Source organism: Lynx canadensis, chromosome B1 (assembly GCF_007474595.2).
Source record: "Lynx canadensis isolate LIC74 chromosome B1, mLynCan4.pri.v2, whole genome shotgun sequence".
NCBI classification, from domain to species: Eukaryota; Metazoa; Chordata; class Mammalia; order Carnivora; family Felidae; genus Lynx; species Lynx canadensis.
In genome coordinates this window covers 97,995,363-98,020,502 of record NC_044306.2, presented here as the reverse complement: position 1 = coordinate 98,020,502, position 25,140 = coordinate 97,995,363, and positions in this window count along the sequence as shown.

The window sequence follows — 25,140 nt, the reverse complement described above, 5'->3', positions numbered from 1 at the left end:
TTCAAACCATAGAACTTGAAAACAAAGTTAAAAGAAGTAAAAGATTGTTGTGTGAAGATGGGTGAATAATTTTCTTCCACTGCACTGAAGGTCTCTCTAAAGATCAACATCAAAACAATTAATTCATGTTTTCTAATTGGTCAGTAAGTTCTCTTATTAGATTGTGAACTCACTGTCATAAACAATGCACTATTCATCATCTCTGTAAGTATACACCATGAGTAATATAGGCATACCGTAATGGCCAAAAATAAAAAATAGTAGGTATTAAGCAAATTATTGTTCAAGTACATTTAGTAATCTAATAGCCCTAATGGAGTATAAAAGTCACACAGTTGCTCATTATGTTTTTATCTCAAAACCCTCTCATCTAAATAGCAAGATATTCCCTGAAAGTGTAAAGCTCTGTCTTCTATTTCTCAATAATGTACTGCAAAGACCAGAGTTCTTACTAGAAGACTAGAAAATTTAGAGCTGCACCATTTAGCGATTCAAAGCAGGCTCCTGTCCCTCTTAATTAAACAAATCCCTCAGCACTGCACGAGCAGGCTGCTTTCCAGGATAAAAGAGATGTCACACAGATGTTTCCAACAAAATTTCCAAAAGCTTCACCTTGCTGGGAAAGAATGACTCCATTCAAAGTAAGAATTTTACCAATCCTATAAGAATGAACACAAGGAGAAGGACTGGAATTTGCTTCTTTTTAAAGGAAAAACACATATACAACGCACAATCAGACACTTATTCAGAATGTCCAGATGTCTTCACGGTGTAGGGGAATGATTTTTAAAACTCCACAGAAATAAGAAAAGGCACTAAGAGAACGACGAGAAGGTGTTGCAAATCTGAGAAGTGAGAATACACAGACCTCTCTTGGATTGCCAACTTGATTAGAGATCTTCTCCTCTACAGAAAGATGCTTTAGCCATTGACGTGCCAAAAGAAAAACCCAAAACTTTCCTGATTTCAGGTCAAAGGTGAAAGAAAGAAATGCCAAGAAGACAAATGCTTACAGAAGAGACCTGTGAAACAAGGCAGTAAAGATAGGTTTTATAGATCTGTAGTACAGAAGATGAAATCCAGCGTGGAATAGATCATGTCGGCTTGTGAATTTTAATGCAGAGAATGGAACAAGAGGGCATACATAAAAATTAGGGAGAATCTGATTTGAAACAGATGTCATGTAGCCCTTCATTGCAAAGAGTCATAAACGAAAGTATGATTTTCAAGCAGAAAAAAACTATCCAGGTAAAGAATACTGACTGTTAAAAAAAATAAAAAGAAAAATATTGCATATCATTCCAGGTTAGAAGAGATTACAAAATATTACGAGCCTTCACTGGATGACTAAAGTTAATTTCTTCAAATATGAATGTCAATTGATTTTATTTTTATCACTTCAGAACAACATGGAACAACAAAGTCATTCACTAGTAATAAATGATGATAATAGAGCCCAGAATTAACATGTGGATGAAATTCTGGGTTTCTGATTTGGACTTTGTCACTCTACTGTCTTGGCAACATAGCCTCACATAGCAAATTTGCAGATTTCCAAATAATAAAATATTAGACTATTTGAAGACTAGAGTTCTATAACATATTGTATTTTATGTTTAAAAAAAAGGTAAGGCTAGAGGATGATTCTTTCATTGCTGCTGTATTATAATCTAAAATTCTCCTGAGGAATTTATGTTTTATTTAAAAGACACTTGAAATTGAATAAACATTTCTTATTGGCTATTACAAATTTTAGAGCCACATTTAGCTATCACTCAAAACAACTGAGCAACTTCTGGCATAAGTATTTCTGTCCTGTGCCAACTCCCTCTTCATCTTAAGTCATTTCCTTACAGTGGTTTTACTCTCTTTTTCAAATATTTTCATCAGATTTGTTCATAGTTTTTTTCTATTGTACATGATTTTTAAGTCACTTTAAGTGATCTAAAATAAAAGGGAGTACAATTATTTGTATCCTTCCTATAGAATTTCACCATAAAACATCACAGCCCTGATCACTTCCTTAGTTTATCTCAATTCAGTTCACCTGGCCTTACACAAGACATCCAGAAAATATAATTTATAGGATAGCCAACACTGTCCTCTTGTGTCAGATAAGTAAGACTCACTATACAAAGAGTTTCAAATGAGACTATGATCAACAAAGCAAACATTAAATCAAAAGAATGAAAACAGAAACTGAGAATTCTCTGAAACATCCCATTTTATAAAACATCCATGCATATATCCATGCTTCATAGGGATTCAGAAAGTGTTTCTTGCCCCTGCAGTTACCAGCCCAATATCTCCATAATGAATCCTGCTTTCAACATCATAGTGCCAAATACCCAATCCTTGTCAGAATCCATATTTCATGACACTTACCTGATCACCAAAATTGACATAGGTACATTGTATACAATTTGTCATGAAATGAACAGAAAGGAGAAACCTCTTGTCCATTTTCCCATAGTGATACCATTTTTTTCTTCTTTACTTTTTATTCTTCTAGTCACAGAAGCACTTTTCTACAACACAAAATCACAAACTTTGTGCACACAGCTGTGGTGGTACCCTGTGAATTATCTGATTATACACCACTTGCTTTTTGATTGCCAAGTGTTTGGGGATGGAAGGAAATAACTAAGTTACATGAATTTCACAAATTCTGAACCTGTCATATACAATATCCTGCCAAAATCCACATTTTGTATATCTCCTCCTTAATAGTCTTTTTTAATAGCCCAGCATTAGTATTTCTCATCTTTGGCCTCATTGCAGAAAAATTAAAACTACTATTAAGTTCACTTCTATTAATAGAAGGAATATATTTGCCCACTGTCTATCTTTGTACAAAACCAAGATTCCAACAAATTTCAGTTTCTTAAATGTTTATCAAATATCTCATTTGTTTCTCACTAGAGAGAATGTCTTTATCTATGATACAAACTTATTTTTTATAAACCTTTGAAATAGAAATATAGCCACAGAATAGAGGAACAATAAAAAGGAGGAGAAGGGAAAATGACTTAACAAGAGGATCACCAGGAGATCACGGGAGCTTTTTCAAAATATTTACACCTTTCCTCTCTATGCTACCTCCCAAATTGTGAACTACACACTTTTCACATGGACTAGGCTAAGAAAGAAAAAAAAGTGTTTCTAGTTTTATCATCTCTTGTCAAGAACCTATAAAAGACTACTTAGTGTTTTAACCACTGTTTACAAGGTCTCTGAGTGCACTTTATCCTTGATATTTGCAAAGCTCTAATCTGGCTATTATTTCAACTTACCAGAGGAACAATCATTTTCTGGGAATGTGGCATGAGAGCAGAGAAATACTGTCATAATGATCAAATGAAATTGGCTTGGATTTTTCCATTGTTAGGACTTGGTCCATATGAAGAAAAGAATATTCTCAGCATAACCCATCTGATCATAAAATATTTCACATTACCAGAGTATTCAGTATTCTATGGTAGTTAAAAAAAAGTGCAGAAATTATTTTCTAGAGAATAGAAAAAAAAAGCTTTTTGCTGAATTAAACTAATAAACCATTCATTCACCGGAAACCAGTCAATCTTCAGACTAAAATTTCCAATTCCAATTAGTCTAATTAATATGAATTCAACACCAAAAACAGTAACTCCATATATTGCATAGCACTTCACAGCTCACAATACACTGCAAAGCAGATTATCTTAATTGATGCCACAAAAATCCATTTTTTAATCTCAAATTACAAACAGGAAAAATGAAGTTCAGAGAGATTAAATTGTTTGCCCTGGTCAGTCAGTGACACTGCCAGGTCTCTGGTTCTTGGTCTAATCTCTTTTGCTCTATCTCCAGTAGGTTAATATTAATTTCATTAAATTAATACAATTTTAACAAGGTAACTCTGACAATATTCAGATGTTTTTCTATAGGCTAGGTTTTCTTCATCTGAACGTTATCTTCCTCCTGATATATTTTTGACAATAAATTACTAGAACTTCAATGTCACAGGCTATACAGCAAAATTTACAGGAGGGATATGGGACTCACAAAGCAGGTTCTGAAGATGATGTATGTTGGTCTCCTGAAAGCATCAGAAAGAAATGCTAGGGCTCTTGTTAACAAAGAGGAATTGACAGTTCTTATGGTTTGAATCTAAATTAGCACAAACTAGGGGTACGTGGGTGGCTCAGTCCGTTGAGCAGCTGACTCTTGATTTCAGCTCAACCATGCTGCCTCCGGCTGTGCCCTGGGTGTGGAGCCTGCTTGAGATTCTCTCTCCCTCTGCCCCTCCCCCACTCATGTTTCCGCTCTCAATAAATAAATAAATAAATAAATAAGCACAAATTATGCCTGTACTGCCAAAATGAAATTACTCTATCCTTTTAGAATGATGTACAATTAAATATTTCTAAATATTGTTAAGGAACTAATTGTGATAGTGCAGCAGAGACCCAGTTTTCAGGTGGATCTGATATAAGCTATGGAACTTGCCATATGGAGCCATGAGAGAAGGCATTCTCTTCATGAGTGCAACAATTCATTTTTATGAGCACTTATTCACCATAGGGTCAGGTGCCATTACAGTCAATATAAAGCTTCAGAAAGGGGTTTCTAGCACATGCTATATTCCTCCTCAAGAATATAATGGTGATTTAAACAAACCTGTAAAAGTCAATTTCAAAAAAAAGTTACTTTAAATTAGCATAATCTCTTATAGAAGATAGGAATGTTTGTGCTTACCTGTTAGTACTTTAGTATAAGCAAAGGTTTCTGTTATTACAATTGCCTATGTACCTTGAGCTACACAACAAGTATCATCTTACTTTTGATAAAAACAGAGAATCAGTCATGAACAAGCTAAAATATTTGTTCAAAATTATGTTGTCAATAATAGGATCAAAATCAGAGAAAGAACTTCACTAGCCCATGCCATTACAAAATCTAAAAAAGCTGTCCCTTAAGCATATACATTTTAATGAAGAAAAGGTGAGAGAAGAGAAGAACAGAAGGGGAAGAGGAGGAGGGGAAAGGAAGAAACGAAGACAGACATCTGAAACTATAATTTGGTGAGCTACATTTCCCCTAAATATGTACTACTAGATATTATTCAAATAATTAAAGGGAGCTTTAAGGGAAATAACTATAGCTCTTCACCCACAAAAGTATGTATCTCCAGACTACTTGTTTCTTAATAATTCAGCTTTTAGCACCAAATATGCTTCATCATTTCAAGTGTGGAACTCATGAAATACCATTTCCATTCATTCTTAAATGTCATCTTGGCAGTCAGTGGAAGGAATTACAGGATTAAGAGCCTTGGCTATATATAAAATGAGGCAGAAACATAAAAATCTCTTCTTCAAATGCTAGACTGATGTAATGATTTTAATGACTTGCATACTATTGTTCTTCATTCCTAGGAATGGATTATATTTCTGGAAACTGACTTGACTGATTAGGTTTCATCCAGTCTCTCTGGATTTTGCTGGTGAATGTGATCATTTCTATCACATGAACAGCAGGATCCAAGCATCTGCTTCTTTAGAGTAGCTTCCATGGTATTAATGTTGAATGTGTGAGCCAGTAGGAACTTGCTGAATGAAGTGCACAATTCAAATCATAAAAAATTTCATACACCAGAGAACACTTTGGAGGCAACCCAAAGGTGAAATACAATTTCTATCCCAATGAGCTATTTGCTATAGACCCACGAGACACAAAAGAAGTAAGCTTTAGGAGCAATGTTTCTCAAAGTGCAGTTTGTGATCAACTGCCTCAGAATTATCTACAGTGATGAAAAAGGGATGAAGATTCCTGGGCACCTCTTCAGATTTATACTACCATAATTTATAGATGTAAATCCCAAGCATCTGCACAAGCTCACCTGATGATCTTAAAATTTTAATTTTTTAAGATTGTATTTTTTTTTTATTTTGAGAGAGAGAGAGAGAGATCAAGGGAGGGGCAGACAGAGAGAGAGAGAGAGAGAGAGAGAGAGAGAGAGGGAGACAGAATCCCAAGCAGGCTTCGTGCTCTCAGCGCAAAGCCGACATGGGGTTCAAGGTCACAACCATGAGACCATGACCTAGGCAGAGATCAAGAATCAGATGCTTAACCAACTGAGTCACCCAGGTTCCCTAATCATAAAATTTTAAAAGCCACTGTTCTTGAACCTAAAACTTGCCTTAAAAAAAAAGTCTTAATAATTTAAAAAAGCCACTTTCCTTTTGTTTTTCTCCCTATTTTGAAATCTTGAATCTACATAACTCTCAGTCTCCAATAATGTTCCCTTGAATAAGACTTACGAAGCATGTTTTTGAACTGGACCAGTTTCTTATTATATGTTGTCGTGAAACCCAATGGGTAGGGTATAGGAATGCTGGAAAAATGTCCCACTACATTGCCAAATCATAGGATAGAATTTTTCAAAGACATGTTATAACATAAAATATGAATTTAGCTTAAGATTTCTTATTGACATTTCTTTCCCAAACTAGATTACCGCTGATGACACAGTAGTAAGATATACACATATAGCACATGGGTAGTAGTATATGGCCAAAAAATGGCTGCTTTCTTTGCCATATCCATACTTGCCACATATCCTGTAACTTATTAAAATTCTGTTGAAGTGGTCAGACTATTCTTAGCGTGCTTGTTTTTTCTTGGGGAAATCCAGTGCCCTTTCAATGAGGAAGCATTCAGTTACCAAGCTATTCCTGATTTAAAAATAATTTGCAAACTCTGCCTTGTAAACACTTACAGATATACCACAGAAGTCCCTGGAGCCACCTTGGAAGTAGCCCAAATTTATCTCAAACATATCTTGCTCATGTAAAATAAATATTGAAACCATTATTCCAAAGAAACTATTTTTCTAAACCAGTTGCTTTTCAAACTGAAAGTCAAAGGAGTCACCAGGGAGGCTGGAAATGCAAAGTCATGTGTTTGGTGAAACTTCCAGTATAGAAGAAGGATTGGAGGTATAACTGTGTCCCTCCTCTTCCCACTGACAGAAGCTCTGCTTTTTGTCTTCTCCTGTCCCTTATAAAAGAAGAAAAATGACCACAAATAAAGAGCTAAGCTCTAATCTTTCCCATAAACTTTCTACCTCCCTTCAATATTTTCTCTAGAGCTGGGGTTAAAAACTATGTTGCATAGGCTAATACATCCTTCAACTGGTTTATGTAAACAAATTTTTATTGGAACACAGCCACACACACTTATTTACATAGCACCTATAACTGCTTTGCCACTACCAAGTCAGAGGTGAGTAGTTGCAGAGACACCATAGGGCCCACAGAGCTAAAAATATTTACTATCTTGTCCTTTACAAATAAAGTTTGCTTACTACTGATCTAGAGAATATTTACAGTTGCTTCGGTAGTGATTCTTATCAAGTGGGGTAGGTAGAAGCAGAAGTGGTGAGTGAGTGCCCAGCATGATATAGGAGAATTTTTACCTGACTACTATTGCAGCATGATCACCAAAACAATGTCTATTCTTCTTACCAAAATAATTTCTTTCAAAAGTGAGGATTTCACTGAGTTGCTATTTTGAAAAGGAGGCCGTAAATGACCAAGACAAAACAATGACTAGGGAAGCAATATATCCCAAACCTTTCTCCATATACTATACCTGCCATTCTTCGTGTATGCTTGATTTTGATAAACATGTAATAGCCCTCCTAATTTCCCCAGATAAATATCAATACTTTATTATTTCTTCTTGCTCCCCTACATTCTCTCATTCATTCATTCACCTAACAATTATTTAATAAGCACCTATTATGTGCCAAGCCCTGTGCCAGGCACTTGGTATACAGTGGTGAACAAATGGACATGGGTCAGCTTTCACAGAAAGGCTTGTTAGGTATAAATATTAAAGTAGATGGTCTTATATTAAACTTACAAAAAAAGAGAAAAATATCAAACTCATAAACATATTTTCCCCAGATTAAGTATATTAGTATGTTATGATATGCAATCAGGCAATGCAACTTAGTGCAAAATATCAGTAATATAATAAGATAGATTACCGTCATTAAGTTTTCCACATCATGACTTTTTTTTTTACAGTAGTGAAAACCACTTTCTTATTATTTTTGTTAAAACCTTTGGTAATCCTACTCACAGAGCTTAATGAAAAGGAAATTCAGAAAAGTAAATCTGTAGATACAACAGAGTATAATAAGATCTAGGAGAGGGAAATGTAGAACATTGGGGAAACAATGTGGTAAAAAATTGGGGGAGAAGTGTCGACTGATAGAGGTGGTAGGAAATTTTTAAAAAGAGCAAATGGGGAGAATAGAGGATATTAAAGTGTACATGTCCATGTTGACTGTATAAAGAATTTGGGTTGCTGTTTGTCTTTTTGTTTGTTTAATTGACTAAATGGGAAGCAATCAAAAGTCTTAAAAAGGAGTAGCATGATCTGATTTTTCTTTATAAAGATCACTCTGACTACACTAAAGACAATGAAGACTGAGGGAAGCTGGGAATCACTTGGGAATCAGATATTGAAATTCAAGGAAAAGATAACAGAGGCTGTTCTATGGTGATGTTAGTGGGAATGAAATTAAGCAGAGAGATCCAAAATGTATTAAAATCAACAGGAAATAATTATCAGATTTGAGGGGTAAAGAAAAGAAGAGAGGCAATCAAGAATTACTTTAGTTTTTTTGCCTGAGACAACTGCCTGAGTTGTGGTGGCATTTTCTGATTGGGACTGCAGAAAGATGGCAGGATAGGAGGAAAAAATGGTTAAGTTCGACCTGGGACATTGAGTGTTTAGTCCCTGGGGAACATCCAGATGACATATAGAATATTCAGTAAGGTAGGCACATCTGAGGCTCAGGAGAATGGAAATGAGGATGAGCTGTCAATATCTATCAATAATAATTGAGAGAACAGAAATGAGATTACCCAGCCTGCATATTTTAGAGTGAATAAAAAAGACCCCAGAACAGAATCCACTGAGTAGAGCATGAAAGTTCTGGAGGGGGGTGGGGGGGGAAGGTAAGAAGTTGTGGCTTAAGTAGATAGGAGAAAATATGTTGAGTTTTGAATCAGAGTGAAAAGAAAGAATTTCATTAAGAAAAGAATGGCCATTCATATCATATATTCCTGAGAAAAAAATTATGATGAAACCTAAAATATGTTCCTTAGATTTACTGTCATTGCCAACTATGATGACTGCAGTTAGGAGAAGGGCAGAAGCCATGCTGCAGATGGTTGAGACAACAAAAAAATGAAGTGGAGCAACAAATTTAGATAACACTTTTCATATGTTTAATTATGAAGGAGAAAAAAGAGATAGAAGAGTAGTTAGAGTGAAACATTAGGACGAAGTTATGATCAGGAAAGCACATAAACAAGGTTTCTAGAGAGCTTCCAATATTCCATTGTTTAACTGCTGGATGGTTCGTAATTCAAATAATTAAGCTTAACTTTATGTTTTGTGCACTTTTTGTTTATAGTATTTGCCAATTTAAAATATATATAAAGATATTTTTAAAACCACAAAAGAAACATAAAAGAGTAAACCTTAGGAAGTCTGTGTGAAGAAAATTTTAAATCTCCATTTAAAGTTATTTCTTTTTAAAATCCTCTCTATTGGGAAGGCATATCATGTTTTTTGACAGGGATACCAAGAATTGTTGAGATGAAAATTCTCCCAAATTGATTTATAGATTAAATGCAATTCCAGTCAAAATCCAAATAGAGTTGTTAATGGGATATAACAAATTAATTCTAAAATACATATCATTAAAAAAGCTTAGAAACAAAAAAAACATGCCTGAAAAATAATAATTTGTCATATATCAAGATTTATTATATCATGTCATAAATAAAACAGATATAAAGCATCAAGATAAAGAATATGAGTTAATAGAGATAGAAAAGAAATAAATCCACACATATGTAAATAACTTCTAACTAAGCTGACATTGTAGATTGGTGGGGAAAGACGTGACTCTTCAATAAAGATTCTGGGAGAATTATTATTCACTTGGGAAAAAAAACAAGAAGAAAAATAGGATCTTTCCTTCACACTACAGCCAAATCTGAAATTCCAAATATAAGTACTACCTTTTTATAAAATAAAATCAAAAAAACCTTTAAGTTGACAATTAACAAGCTTGGGGTAGGAACAGAATCATTAACAAGATACAAAAGATACAATCATAAGGAAAATGATAAATGCACTCCATTAAAAAGAATTCTGTTCCTTAAAATACTTCATAAAGAGAATAAACAGACAAACTATAATTTGGAAGAAAATATATGCAGCATCTGTAAACAAGGATTAGTCTTTAGGATATGCAAAAGTTTCATTAATCAAAAAGAAAAAGACAGCCTAAAGTAAAAATCACAATAGGTATACACAGGCATTTTACAAAAGATGAAACCCATGGATCATAAACATGTGAAAACGTGTCCATCCTCATTTGTAATCAGGAAATATAATTTAAAACCACAAGGAAGTAAAATTTCATATAAAAATTTAAAAAGTGAGTCAATGTCAATTTTAGCCAGAATGTAGGATGAGAGGACTTGTCCACTTAGCCACTGCTGGTACGTATGTAAATTAGTACAAACACTTTGGAAAATATTTGGTATTTAAAGCTGAACATACGCAAATGCTACAGCCCTGTAATTCTACTCCTAAGAGAAAATCTCACATCTACAGATCTGGAGCCTTGTATAAGAACATGCATTCATTGTTAGTGTATAAGAATGCAACTGATTTCTGTACATTGATTTTGTATCCTGCAACTTTGCTGAATTCATGTATCAGTTCTAGCAGACTTTTGGTGGAGTCAATCGGATTTTCCATGTATAATATCATGTCATCTGCAAAAAGCGAAAGCTTGACTTCATCTTTGCCAATTTTGATGCCTTTGATTTCCTTTTGTTGTCTGATTGCTGATGCTAGAACTTCCAGCACTATGTTAAACAACAGCGGTGAGAGTGGGCATCCCTGTCGTGTTCCTGATCTCAGGGAAAAAGCTCTCAGTTTTTCCCCGTTGAGGATGATGTTAGCTGTGGGCTTTTCATAAATGGCTTTTATGATCTTTAAGTATGTTCCTTCTATCCCGACTTTCTCAAGGGTTTTTATTAAGAAAGGGTGCTGGATTTTGTCAAAGGCCTTTTCTGCATCGATTGACAGGATCATATGGTTCTTCTCTTTTTTTTTGTTAATGTGATGTATCACGTTGATTGATTTGCGAATGTTGAACCAGCCCTGCATCCCAGGAATGAATCCCACTTGATCATGGTGAATAATTCTTTTTATATGCTGTTGAATTCGATTTGCTAGTATCTTATTGAGAATTTTTGCATCCATATTCATCTAACAAATCAGGAGACTATAGATGCTGGAGAGGATGTGGAGAAACGGGAACCCTCTTGCACTGTTGGTGGGAATGCAAATTGGTGCAGCCGCTCTGGAAAGCAGTGTGGAGGTTCCTCAGAAAATTAAAAATAGACCTACCCTATGACCCAGCAGTAGCACTGCTAGGAATTTATCCAAGGGATACAGGAGTACTGATGCATAGGGGCACTTGTACCCCAATGTTCATAGCAGCACTCTCAACAATAGCCAAATTATGGAAAGAGCCTAAATGTCCATCAACTGATGAATGGATAAAGAAATTGTGGTATATATACACAATGGAATACTACGTGGCAATGAGAAAAAATGAAATATGGCCTTTTGTAGCAACGTGGATGGAACTGGAGAGTGTGATGCTAAGTGAAATAAGCCATACAGAGAAAGACAGATACCATATGGTTTCACTCTTATGTGGATCCTGAGAAACTTAACAGGAACCCATGGGGGAGGGGAAGGAAAAAAAAAAAAAAAGAGGTTAGAGTGGGAGAGAGCCAAAGCATAAGAGACTGTTAAAAACTGAGGACAAACTGAGGGTTGATGGGGGGTGGGAGGGAGGGGAGGGTGGGTGATGGGTATTGAGGAGGGCACCTTTTGGGATGAGCACTGGGTGTTGTATGGAAACCAATTTGTCAATAAATTTCATAAAAAAAAAAAAAAAAAAGAACATGCATAGTGGCATTGTTCCTAACAACAGCCATAAATGTTTATCAAAACAAATGTTCAACAAAATGTGTTAAGCTATTGTTGCTATGTTGTTATATGTGCTATGTGGAGTAGAGAAATGAAATGTGGTATATTCATATATTGAGATTCTCTACAGCAATGAAAATGAGTAATATAGTACTATGCAAAGCAACAAAAGTGAATCTTGAATAATGTTGAGCAAAAGATGTAAAGCATAGAAAACATACATCATACATTATGATTCCACTTTCACAAAGTTTAATACCAGTAATCTAAACATACTGTTAGGTTATACACATGTAGCTGAACACAAAATACAGAAAGGGAAAAGAATGTGATCTGGGAGAAGTACATAGACATGTTTTATTTCTTAAGCTGGATGATGGATACATGGCTATTTTTTTTATTTTTATAATTGTTTACAGTAGATATGAATTTATATACTTCTTTGTATAATGTATTTTCTAAATATTTCTAAGGAAAATATCATATGCCTTAAAAGATACAGAATCTTTGATGAGAAAAACTTTTAATGAGTAGACTTTATTTGCCCCTTTGAACATTTTGAGATTGATTTTTGTTTTTTAAACCCATTAACATAAGATAAGGAAGTAGTAAATAGCTAAGAAAAAATATAATAGTCTAACAAAAATGATCACTAGGGAAAAAAATTACCAAAAAAACAAAAAGACTCTAAATGGACTAAATGGAAGGACGATACAGGGAGATTAAAAAATACTGAACAAAGTGTTACCAAAAATTGGCACAATGTTTTCTGCATGTCACCTTATTTATGTCACCCCCAAAAATATAATGAATTAAAGATTCAAAACCCACAGGAAAAAATAAAATGACTATTTTTCTAGAAAAAACTGAGGCAAATTACTAGCTTCACTTTGTAAGTATTCATGAGGGAAAAAGTTTACCTTCTGTTTTCATCAGTCACATTTCATTAGGGTGAAAAATATAGGCAAGAAGAAAAGAATACTTCAACACGAATATACTTAAAAATTAACTCATCTTTTTAACTAATGTCATGTAACAAATACATACAAAGAGACCTGCCATACTAAAAGAATATTTATTCGTGTGGCTGTGTACAATTATTAACCTGCAAAAGAGCCAAAATCCTAAAGGGTGTAAGATTATATTTAGGTGGTATTATGTATTTTCTTCACAGGAGGTAGTTGGGTACTTGAAGGAACTAGAAATGAGTTTCCCCACTTTGAACCTAGTCCAAGTGGTGAATGAGTCATGACCAAATATTTTCACAACCTACTAGACATTCAGTGATCTTTGAGACACGAGCTGATGGTCTTCCATCATTCTTTGGTGGGCAGGTGTTACCACCACTAATTAGGCTTTTGCTTAAAATCTGGCTGGGGCAGGGGAGGGCAGAAATCAAGGAGGTCTTTCAACTGAACAGCCCATTCATGGCCTGTGGTGGTCCTAGCCAGGTTGGCACAGAGGCTCCTGGCCAAGGCTAGCTGGTAAATGTAGTATGTCTGGTGTAATAAAGACACGGTATTACCTGGTAGAGCAGTCAGTCTGGCTCCTTTACCAGCATTCAGCTGTCACTGCGAAATTTCAAAAATGTAGGTGCTTGCTGAATAAGCCTTTATCTAAATCAGCCATTTTGAAAATCTTAGTCCCATAAACTGACATCCCATAAACTTTACATCTGACATCTCACACAATCCACCATGGTACGTTTTAGTAAAAATCTATCAGCCACAGATCAGAATAATCTTAGGATAGTAGATAAGCAGGTAAATGTGCTTCATAAACAGCAGGGTTATGCTATAGATGTAGTCTTAAAAAATAAGTCAGAAATAACATTCTCAAAATAATGATACTTTCCAGTTATACAGAATTTTACAATTTATCAAATGATTTCACATGTCACATCAGGTGAAAGATTTTAATTTTAGGGGTGAAAGTTTTGCACACACTCAAGATAATATAGGGCTGAATCGGGACATATTCTGAGCATAAGTTAAAGTCCAGTGTTAGATCCACTAAACCACAGATGCCTAAAACTAGTAACAAGAATAGTGATAGCAGCTGCCATTTTTTAGTGAGCATCTACTAAGTGTGAGGCTTTGTGCTATGCACTTTATACTTCTGTGTCTAAATTTAAAATATGGACTTATATTTAAGTGTATAGCAAGACCTGCCTATGCTGAATCCTTTTATTACAATAAAGATTTCTTATCAGTTTTATTGAATATATTTATTTAAATATCCATGTTTTGCTCTCTTTGACTGGAGCATAATTGTACTGATGTTATTTATATAAAGTATATAATTATATCATTAATATATATTTCTATATAATATGTATTAAATATTATACTAATATTTGTCATATTATTTTATATTTATATAATTTATATTATAATTGTTATATATACATTCATATATATGAAATTGGCCATAAGTGAATTGATTTTACTAAACTGTAAAGGAAATTCTTGAAAGATCAATATCTGAAACTAAAATTTTTCTTGGTCATTATTTTAATTTTATTCTTCTGCCCTTAGTATAAGAAAAAAAAAATGACTATTTGGTGCAAAAGTGAAAGGCAAAGCCCCTTCTAAATTAAAAGTGTTCATTTCATGAAAACCATCACAACTACCCTAACGGGTTCTATTTAACAGATATTTATTGAAAGTCTACTGTGTTACGAGAGTAGGAGATATACAAAAGTGAGATCGGACAGTATGTATCTTTAAGAACTTTAGTAAGAATAAGAAACACAAGTAGAAGGTAATGAGAATTGAGCAGAATCAAATATTTAATGTCCTTAAGTTCCTCTAATAGAAAATACAGTATATTTTAAATTAACATAAAATATATTAAAATTAACATTTCAAGCAATAGTAATCCTCTGCATCATCTAATCTTCCTTAAAGGGTCAATTAAAAATCAATTCAGAGTCAGTTGAAATAGTATTATTTAGTCACGAAATTGACCACTAGGAATAAAGAAAGATGAAGAACAGGTGGTGTCTCTCCATTCTCATTGATTTATTTCAGTACAATTCATTGCATTTGTCTGTGTAACCAGCATAAAACTTTTCATTCTAGTATTTTTCATTCAATACACAAGACTTCAAATGTACACTGAAAGGCAGAGGTAGTAATCTAATACCTCTGCTCCAAGTACAGTATCTAAGAAAGAGAATCTCAAAATCATTAGCCCACTTAAATATTCTTACTCATTTGCCACCCCAACCTCCCTCCCTCCTCCTGACAACACACACACATACACACACAAACAACCAGAATCAGTCATTCTGATATACAAAATCCTGATTGTACATCTAATACTTTTAGGTTCACTTTAACCTAAACCAGGACACCGTTACTGATAAATAGAATTCATGGCAATTTAGTATGAATCCTTTAACATGGCCCCATATGCTAGAGAAGCAGAGAAAATAATATGATACAGACTGCTGAATCTCCTTTTAGCTCAGAAATCTTATCATGCAATAATTAAAGGCACACTAAAAATCCAAATAAAGAGACCATTTGCTGTATAGATCTATAAACTGGATATTGGTGTTACAGATGCCAAAACACAGTTAGAAAGATTAGCTCTCAGCTCCATTCCCGCTGAGGAAGTTCCCTGAAGGATGAAAGAGCCCTGGAACAAAGTGAGATGGTTTAGCTGATCAAGCCCTATTTGGTCACTTTCATCTTTGCGATGCATGGAAAAGGAGCCCCTTTCCTGCCAGCTCTTGGCACTGTGACCAGGGAGAGAAATAAAGGGAGGCAAGGCAAGGCCAGTACAAAAGGGGAAGTGGTTAAAGGCAGCAGCCCATTCCAAAGAAACAAAGGTGCTGGCAGGAGATGTTAACAAGGAAGATGCTTGTGCCTCCATGGTAAATAGAATGGCAATGGCCTAATAATAAACCTGAAAGACACAAGTGAGGATGGCTGCATGCAAAGTGGGGGAAAACCTCCCAATTACTGCTTTAGACAGCCTTATTAATCCTTAGGAGCACTACCGACAAAAAGTCTATTCAATTTTCCCTCAATGTGTTCTGTCTAATGGGAGCGGTATTATGTCTGACACTGAGGGTAATTACCTCATGAGAATTTCACATACAGAGAAGTAAAGTGTTTAATTTTCTGCAGGTGTCTTGGACACATTCTGCATAATTCTTTGCCCCCAAATGAGGTGCACATTCCTCTTCTGCAGAGTTGCTTTCAGATTGGGATGGTTTGCATTTGAGGACTGAGTAATAGTCATTTATCTCATCCATTATGGAAAACAGCACATAGTATATTCTCCCTTCATTACATCACAAGTGTCATTAATATCTTCAACAAAACTTAATATATATATATATATATATATATATATATATACACACACACACATATATGTGTATATATATATATATATATCTTTACATATAGTCTTTATGTATACACAATACATATATATATACACACACATATTTATATATATATACATATAAATCTTATTAAAATACTCCTCTGGGTCACAACCATTAGCAGCAGATAGTAGTTAGGAACCTTGCTATACACATTAGTTTGAGAGTTCCAATAAGACCATAGCTCTGCAGGGAGGCCCTTAACTATTTACTCTTGCCAGTTCATGAAACTTGGAAACAACTGAAATCAGTACACGAAGGAAGGTAAATGGAAAGAACAGGATATAAGGCCACTTTGTTTCCTGAAATAATTACATATGTAGCATGTCTTGTTGATTTATTCTAAAGTAAAGACTCTTCAGTCAAACATAAATGGATTACATTTTGCTGAATTATACAGAGAAGTTTTATTATTTTAGCATCACCTGACAGCACAGATATGACAAAGGAAAGGTTCAATATAACAGCCTAGAAAAATATGCACCAGGGAGGAAAAGACCTTTTAAAAAATTGTTTTTCACTGATGGAGCAGTCAAGGGTATAGAAATAGGTTGTAATGTGGCAATCTTTACTCAACAGAAAAATGATTAAATATCTCTTGGAGTGGGTGACTTTCTAATGAGTCATCCTTATATAGCATAAGAACAAAGTTATTTTATATTCTTCTACTAATGCATAAACTGCATGAACAAGACCATACCATTTAGCATAATATATGTTCTTTATAATCTACTGTTTTCTTGAAAATCCATATAATTAACCAGGAAAAAAATGGCACTTAAGTCATCACAGTATGGTTCATGGAAACTGACATGGCTGAACTCTTTTATTTCTAAATTGCTCCCACCTCTAAAATGCAAGGATTTTATATTTCAGAATCTACGCCTGCATGGGGCATTCAGATTGTTGCCTAAAGTACCCCTTCCACCAGCACTCTCTGCTTTGTTCAAGGGCTCACAAATAGCCCAAACCGCTCAGATGCCTTTCTTATCCAGGGTCTTAAACATTGTGGAACATTTTGACTGTGTTCAGTTCCCAGAAAACCTGACCCAGGCTAATGAAAACTTTTTTATGAGTGTTCAATTTAGACAAAAATTAACATCTCCTGGAGAGTAAGTTACCTCTAATTTTCATTGTGAAAGTAGGATATGAAACTTTAATAAATTATCCCTAGGAAGAGATGTCTTCTTATCAAAAGCCCAAAGCATTCTTTCAGACAGAAGACTAAAGGTGTGCTCATGTTCTTCCTGTTCTTTCACCCTGAGAACCCCAGGACATGCAGCCATCAGTGCTTCTGTTAATTACAAGGACATGCTGTCCATGGCTTCCATTATTTCCCAATCTACCCAGGCAGAGGATCCATCAAAGATGTCTTGTCTACCCGAGACATCCATCAAGGCATCAAGTCTGAAATTTACCAGCATCTCTGAAAACTTCCCCAAAAATCTCTCAAGGCTGAACAGACTGTGAAAACTGACCTGGAAACTTCCATAACTAAACGTATATACAATACATACTTTATAACTCAATAAGACGTTGTTAATGCCCAGTTACCCCACATATTCAGGGTTAACCACTAAGGCTGTGCTCATTTTTTAATGCAAATGTTACAGGCAAAGATGAGGAAGCTTCCGGTTACCTACTTATCTCTCTGCTTAGAAGATACCACTGCTGTTTCTCTTATAGAAAGGCTGAAGGAAAATCTTGGTTATCAGCTTATTTATATATAGCATGATTGTTTATGAAACCTTTATGCACAAGTTCCAAATTTCTCTCTATGAACTTGTTATCATGGCCATCAAATATTTCACTGTCTCATAATTCTCCCAGGTATTTTTAAAAGATACTGACTTCTCAGATAAAGTTAGTAAACACTAAGACTAGTTGAACCTAAATCTCAAAAATAATTCTGCATAAAACATTCAAAGTAGGATAATTTTCACTAATACCCATAATGTTCACTGTTTTTACATAAGATGTTTTTCAAATACCCAAACCTTTGGCAATTCAGAACAGACACAGGAAAGAACATTACTTTTTGCTCAAGAATTAGTCCCAAACTAATACAGATGATGTAACAAGAAGGCATACATGGGAAATACAATGTGAAACAGATGGCAGGAAGCCCTATGTGAGGAATTATACATGCACAGATGATCTGACCAAAGAAATTCTGGTATAAACACTAGGTCCATTCAAAAGATGGTCAAGAAGAAAGACGAAGTGAAATATTCTAACCAATAAGTGGTCATCACCAGGCAAAAAATATATTTAAAGTTTACTTTTTGTCATATAATTCACATTAAGGTATTCTGGTCTCTCACAAGAAATGAAAACAGAACGTGCATTATTCATCCTAATTTGCATGCAATAATTCCCATAAAAATGAACTAGTAGGACATGTGTTCAAAGACTGTGTGGACTCCTATATGTCACAAGAAAAGGCTGTTAAAACAATAACATGGGTTAGGGTCTCCAAATTGAAATTATAAAATTTCAATAACAGCTTACAAAAATCATATTTAAGGGCTCATCAAAATGGATTTATGCAACACATCTTTGACACTTGCATTTCTCATTCTGGGCAATGTAGCACAATGATGACTTTCACAAAGTATATGGGGACTTTAAGAAAGTATATGGGGACTTAAGTTTTAGTCACACCTAAAAGATAATAAGACAAAATAACTCCTTCCCAACCTTTTTAAAAATTTTGATTTTGTGTTAAAAGCTACATGAGGATGAAAATACTGGAGAATCATTATTTTATTGAGTACTTATTATGTGCTAGCCACTACTCTATTGGCTTCACATATAGTAGTTCCTTTAATCCTCAGAATTCTCTAAAATTACTTACCATTACTTATCCTTATTTTATAGATGAGGAGGTTAAGTGAGCTTTCAACAGACTCAATTAACAGAGCTGGAATCCAAATCTAGCTCCAAAATTCATTCACAGAACTGTTACACTGTTTTATTTTTCTATACTTAACACATCTATAAATATTCTACTTTAATTCCTAACAAATGTGACATGTTGCCAATTATCAGTAAAGGATCTATGTCTGTAGTTTCCTATTGCAATATTCTTTGTCTTTGATTAGTTTATTCTCCTGTTAATCTGCATCATCTAAAACTAAAGAATATCTCTTTTGAAACCATTTCCCTTACTAGACCTAAATGAGTGAAGTATCCTGATTACCCACTGAACTATTCTCTGTACATTTATACACACAATTGAGTGAATGCACGAATGAAGAAAGAAGGAATGAAGGAATGAATATGTGCATGCATGTGTGTATATGCGTGTATAGGTGTGTTTATGTGTGGTGATGTTTATCCCTCCAACTGGAATCAACAAGAATTACTTTGAGACTTACATAATCTAACACTTAATCCCTTACCACAGCTATACTACAAATTTATAACATTTTATTTTATTTATTCATTTATTTTTATTTTTAACTAATCTCTACATCCTATGAGAGGCTCGAACTCACAACCCCGAGATCAAGAGTTACATGCTCTACAGATTGAGCCAGCCAGGTGTCCCTGTAAACATTTGATAGTAATCTTGCATAGTCATCTTATTGCCAGATACTATATTTAACACTCTGACATCCAATTCATAGTCTTCTTTTATATACATTTATAAAATTTAAAACCTGTATATATTACTCAGTTATAACATCAAATTGAAAAGTAGAAATTTTAGAACAAATAAAAGTTCCAGGTATACAATGGTCAGTATTTTCCAAAGTTCTTCATAATCCTTCCCGTATCTGTACATTCAACTGTATACAGTCTACTAATGTAAATGTTAATCACATCTAAAAAATATTTGCACAGCAACACCTTGACTGGTGTTTAACCAAACAACCAGATACTGTAGCCTGGTCAAGTTAAGATATAAAGTTAACCATCATAGCTCTTCACATGTAAATTTCAAATTTTGGAAACTTTGAACATCACAGAAGACCATTCTTAGTGAAACTGGTTTTACTATTCTAAATTTTAAGTGGCATATCTTAAAGTTTCAATGATTCTGTAAATCTGAGCATGTCAAATCTTGAGTAACTATACAAAAATTCTTTCCACATAATGAACACAATTCTATTGAACTGTGCAAAGAAAAGACATTCAGAGCTTGAATTTGAATTTGTAGACCACACAAAATACTGCAGTGTCCTATACAAAATGCCATTTCAGCAACTGGAAAGAGAGCCTTGGTCTGACATCATAGTGTTGTTATGGCTTCCTTCCAACAGACCAAGGGACAGGGAAAATTGAGAGTCACTACTGTACCCAGAAGCAACATATTAATGTCAAGTATAAATCTGATAGTACTGCATACATTACATCAGTCATCACATTCACACCTAATTTCATTACAAAATTAAGACTGGAAACTCCTAGCATTCTGGCATGTAGTTTCAGGGCACCGTCAAAACCTCATGTCACCTGAGGCACTCCGGGCAAAATTCCAGACTGCCAAAAGCACTACCTAATTTGCCTATGCAGATGCATATTTTTGCTGCAAAGATAAAGAGTGTAGCGCTGATATTTTCTTGCATTTGCATGTTACCAGATAAGTGGCTTCAAAGGGCTTGTTTTTCCATCCCTCACACAATCAAATTCTGAAATCATCAGTTCTGTATTTGCTTTGTGAGGGTGAAGTTGACCTTGGCTTGTATTTAATTTAAATGTTCTGCCCACAGCAATTAAGGTTGATTGGTAGCATATCCTTTTCTTAAAATACTTTCTCTAGCACATTCATTCAAAATATTACCATTAAAATATTTAAAACAAATGTAACATAATATTAATTGTTGTATCTCTGCTGTTTAGTGGATTAAATACAAAATACTTATGATCAAACCTTTCAACAGTTATAAATTAAACAATATCAGATTTAATAACTATCCTTTAAATATTCTATGTGTTCAGACTTTTTCTCATGTATGCATAATACATTCAGTCAGCCATGCCATCATCCAACAGAAATTAATGAGCATTACTTTGTTGTAGACATGGGCACACAGGAAATTTGTGGAAAAACTGGACACAGCCCCTCAAGAAGCTTACAAACTTCTAAGGGAGAAAGAGAAGTAACAAAATACAGCATATTAAGAGCTAGTTTTGAACACCATGGGAGTCTGGGAACTGCAAATCTCTTAGTATGACCAGGCCTCAGACTTAAGATGAAGAGGAATAAACCTACCTATGAAGCAGTATAAGGATTAAGAGACGTTATTGAAAGCCCAATTCTTAAGCATAATTTTACAATGATAGAAATCTATATAATAAATATAGACTGTTCTTGTTTAATCTTACCATATCACGTCATTCTGATCATAACCATTCTGATTGTAATAAATGATATAAGTGGGGATCAGAGGCATTTATGAAGCCAATTTTGTTGAGCAGTATGGTAGACAGAATAATTACTCCCCAAAGATATCCACATCCTAATCCCTAGAATTTGTGAATATGTCGCCTTACAGGGCAAAAGGGAATTTGCAGATGTGATTAAGTTAAAGATCTTGACATGGGGAGATTATCCTGGATTATCCTGGTAAACCCAACAAAAGGAAGCAGGAAGGTCAGACTTAGAGGAGATATGACAACAGAAGAGTTGGGAGGAAGGGGTCCAGAGGTGAGGAACATGGGTAGCCTCTAGCAGCTGGAAGAGCAAGGAAATGGATTCTCCCCTGGAACTTCTAAAAGAAAAACGGCCCTCTGGAACCTTGATCTCCCAACTGTAAGATAATAAATGTGCATTATTTTAAACGACTAATGTCCCTGGCATTATTGTAAGAGTTTTTCATGAATAAAGTCATTTCAGACTCACCTACCATGAGTCAGGTACTGCTAAGGAATTTGTATTATATTTAATCAACACAACAATCCTGATAATGTAGGCATTAACTTTATTCCCATTTTACAAGGCACAAAGAATTAAAGAAATTTGCCTAAGGTCCAACAACTAGTCACTAAGAGGCCTTGAGCCTGAAATCAAGCAATCTAGGCTACCTCTTGATTTGAAGTGAGTTTTTTTGTTCCATGTCCACACACTTAGTAAACATCAAAACAGTGTCTTAAACTGTATTTATTTCCCAAAAAAAGCAGAACCTGAGAGGAAGGTTTGTGTGCAGGTAATTTATTTTATGTATAGCTCCTCCTAAGAGACAGGAATAGGAAACTTGTAATAGTAGTGAAAGAGAGAAAAAGGCAAAAGCAAGTTCAAGGATGCCTTATAAAGCTGGTCTCAATGATAACAACAGGGGTCTCATCCCACTGATAGCCTCTGAGGAGTACAAAGCATCTCAGAATTGACTACTCAAGGGACAGCAGAAGGAAATATTTATCCACTAGTTCACATTCCCCATTGATCAAAGGTTCCCACTTAGTTTTAACATCTCACATTTTGAGGACTGCACACCCACCACATTAGTTGAATGGGTCCCCATATCTCCCAAGTGTAGGCATCTGAGAAGCTGCATGGTGACAGATACTAAATGCAATCAGGTGAGGTTCTGTCAGGTTACTCCTGCCCCAGCTGGTTGCTATAGCAATGAAGGGGGGAGGGGTGCAGAATGTAGGCTGAAAGAACTAACTTTGGGCAGAATAGGAATTTGACACAGCTAGTCTTTCTGACTCCTAATTCCAGATTCTTCCTATTGTATTATCATACATCTCCTCAAGCAATCACTTGCTTTTGCATTGATATGATCTGATGTTTTGAAAGATTAGGTTTCTGTGAGATCTGACCAATAAAATGTATTCTTTTTTTTTAATGTTTATTTATTTCCTGAGAGAGAGAGAGAGAGCAAGAGAGAGAGAGAGAGAGCATGGGAGGGGCAGAGAAAGAGAGGGAGACACAGAATCAGAAGCAGTCTCCAGGCTCTGAGCTGTCAGCACAGAGCCCGACGCGGGGCTCGAACTCATAGACTGTGAGATCATGACCTGAGCTGAAGTGAGACGCCCAACCGACTGAGCCACCCAGGTGCTCCTAAAATGTATTCTTTTAACATAGTCCATAAAAGGTGAGGTTATGCTGTTTTAAATGGATTACCTTTGCCTCACTCAATGGATGTTAAAATCCTACAAGGCAGATGTAATAACATATACCACTCTTGTTTTTTCCGCAATGTCCAGTTCAATAGTACACTCAAACAGGAACTAAAAAAACATGTACTAATTAATATTTACTTAAATTTCAACCTCTCAGATGATAGTTTTATTAATAATTACTGGGGCACCTGGGTGGCTTAGTCAGTTGAGAGTACAACTTCGGCTCAGGTCATGATCTAGCGGTTTGTGAGTTTGAGCCTCTGTGCTCTCATTGGCCTCTGTGCTAACAACTCAGATCCTGGAGCCTGCTTCAGATTCTGTGTCTCCTTCTCTCTCTGTCCCTCCCCTGCTCACACTCTGTCTCTCTCTCTCTCTCAAAAAATAAACATTAAAAAAATTTAAAAATAATTACTGATAGAATTTAAATAACCCCACTAAGATTTTTATAAAATACTTTCTTCATGTTCTCATGATCCCTTCAAACCTGCTGCCATCCTTTCTTCTTCTAATTTTAAAACCTTAATGTTTTCACCCAAACTTAAGCACATAATTTGTTTTCTATCACTGGAGAGCAGAATCACTAAGGACCAAGCCTGAAAACTCTGAAAAATGTTTCTTTCCAGATGGATCACAATCAGAGTTTAACAAAATAAAGCTTCAAATAATTCCCAAGTATAATGCTATTTTTATAAATTTGGCATTTTTATAAAGAACATTTCTTCTCAATTACACAAAATATACACCACAGCAGACCATTTCCACAATGACAGCATTAGACTGTGACTATCCGTTATTAATTTGAGTCCATTTAAATAGCTATAAAGGAAACTAACCAGTTGTGATATATTATTATATATCTGGCTTGTAAGTGAAAGACAGCCAAATGTTTTGTACATTAGCATCACAGGAACATTTCTTAGGATGTAGCACTCTCTCTTTCTCTCTTTTTTTGAAGCACTCTATATTTACCTCACTTCCAAGACAAAAATACTCCTATGAAGAAATACCCATATTAATATAATTAGAGAAATACAGAAAGTAAACTTAGTTACAAATAAACAAATTTTCTTGAGATTTTTCAATCTCTTCTCGGTTATTACACCATCAGAACAGTGTTTTAGGATAAAATAAAACAAAAATCTCTCACTGAAAATCAATGCCAATTGTGACCACAAAAACTTAAATGAAATTTTATATCAAAAACTTTTACCATTTGGAATACACTAATCTGCATAACTGGCTAAAGTTACTTTGAAATTTCATTCTTAAGTACAATTTAATTTGATGGATAGTTCCCTACAAATAATTTTCTATACATATACATCAGACATGAGTTATTTCTATATATTCATCATTTTTAAATCATTTATTCAAATAAAAGAAATATATCTTTAATTTTATCTACATGAGAGAAATGTTTTCTAGAACAAACTATATAAGTTTTAAAAATTATGTTTCATTAAATTTTTTAAAGTAATTAACACTTGTTAAGGATAAGCAGCATACTTAGGATTTTGGAGACTCTAGGAGTTTGTGAGGCTCATTAATCATGATCAAGTACACCTTGAAAAAAAATCTCA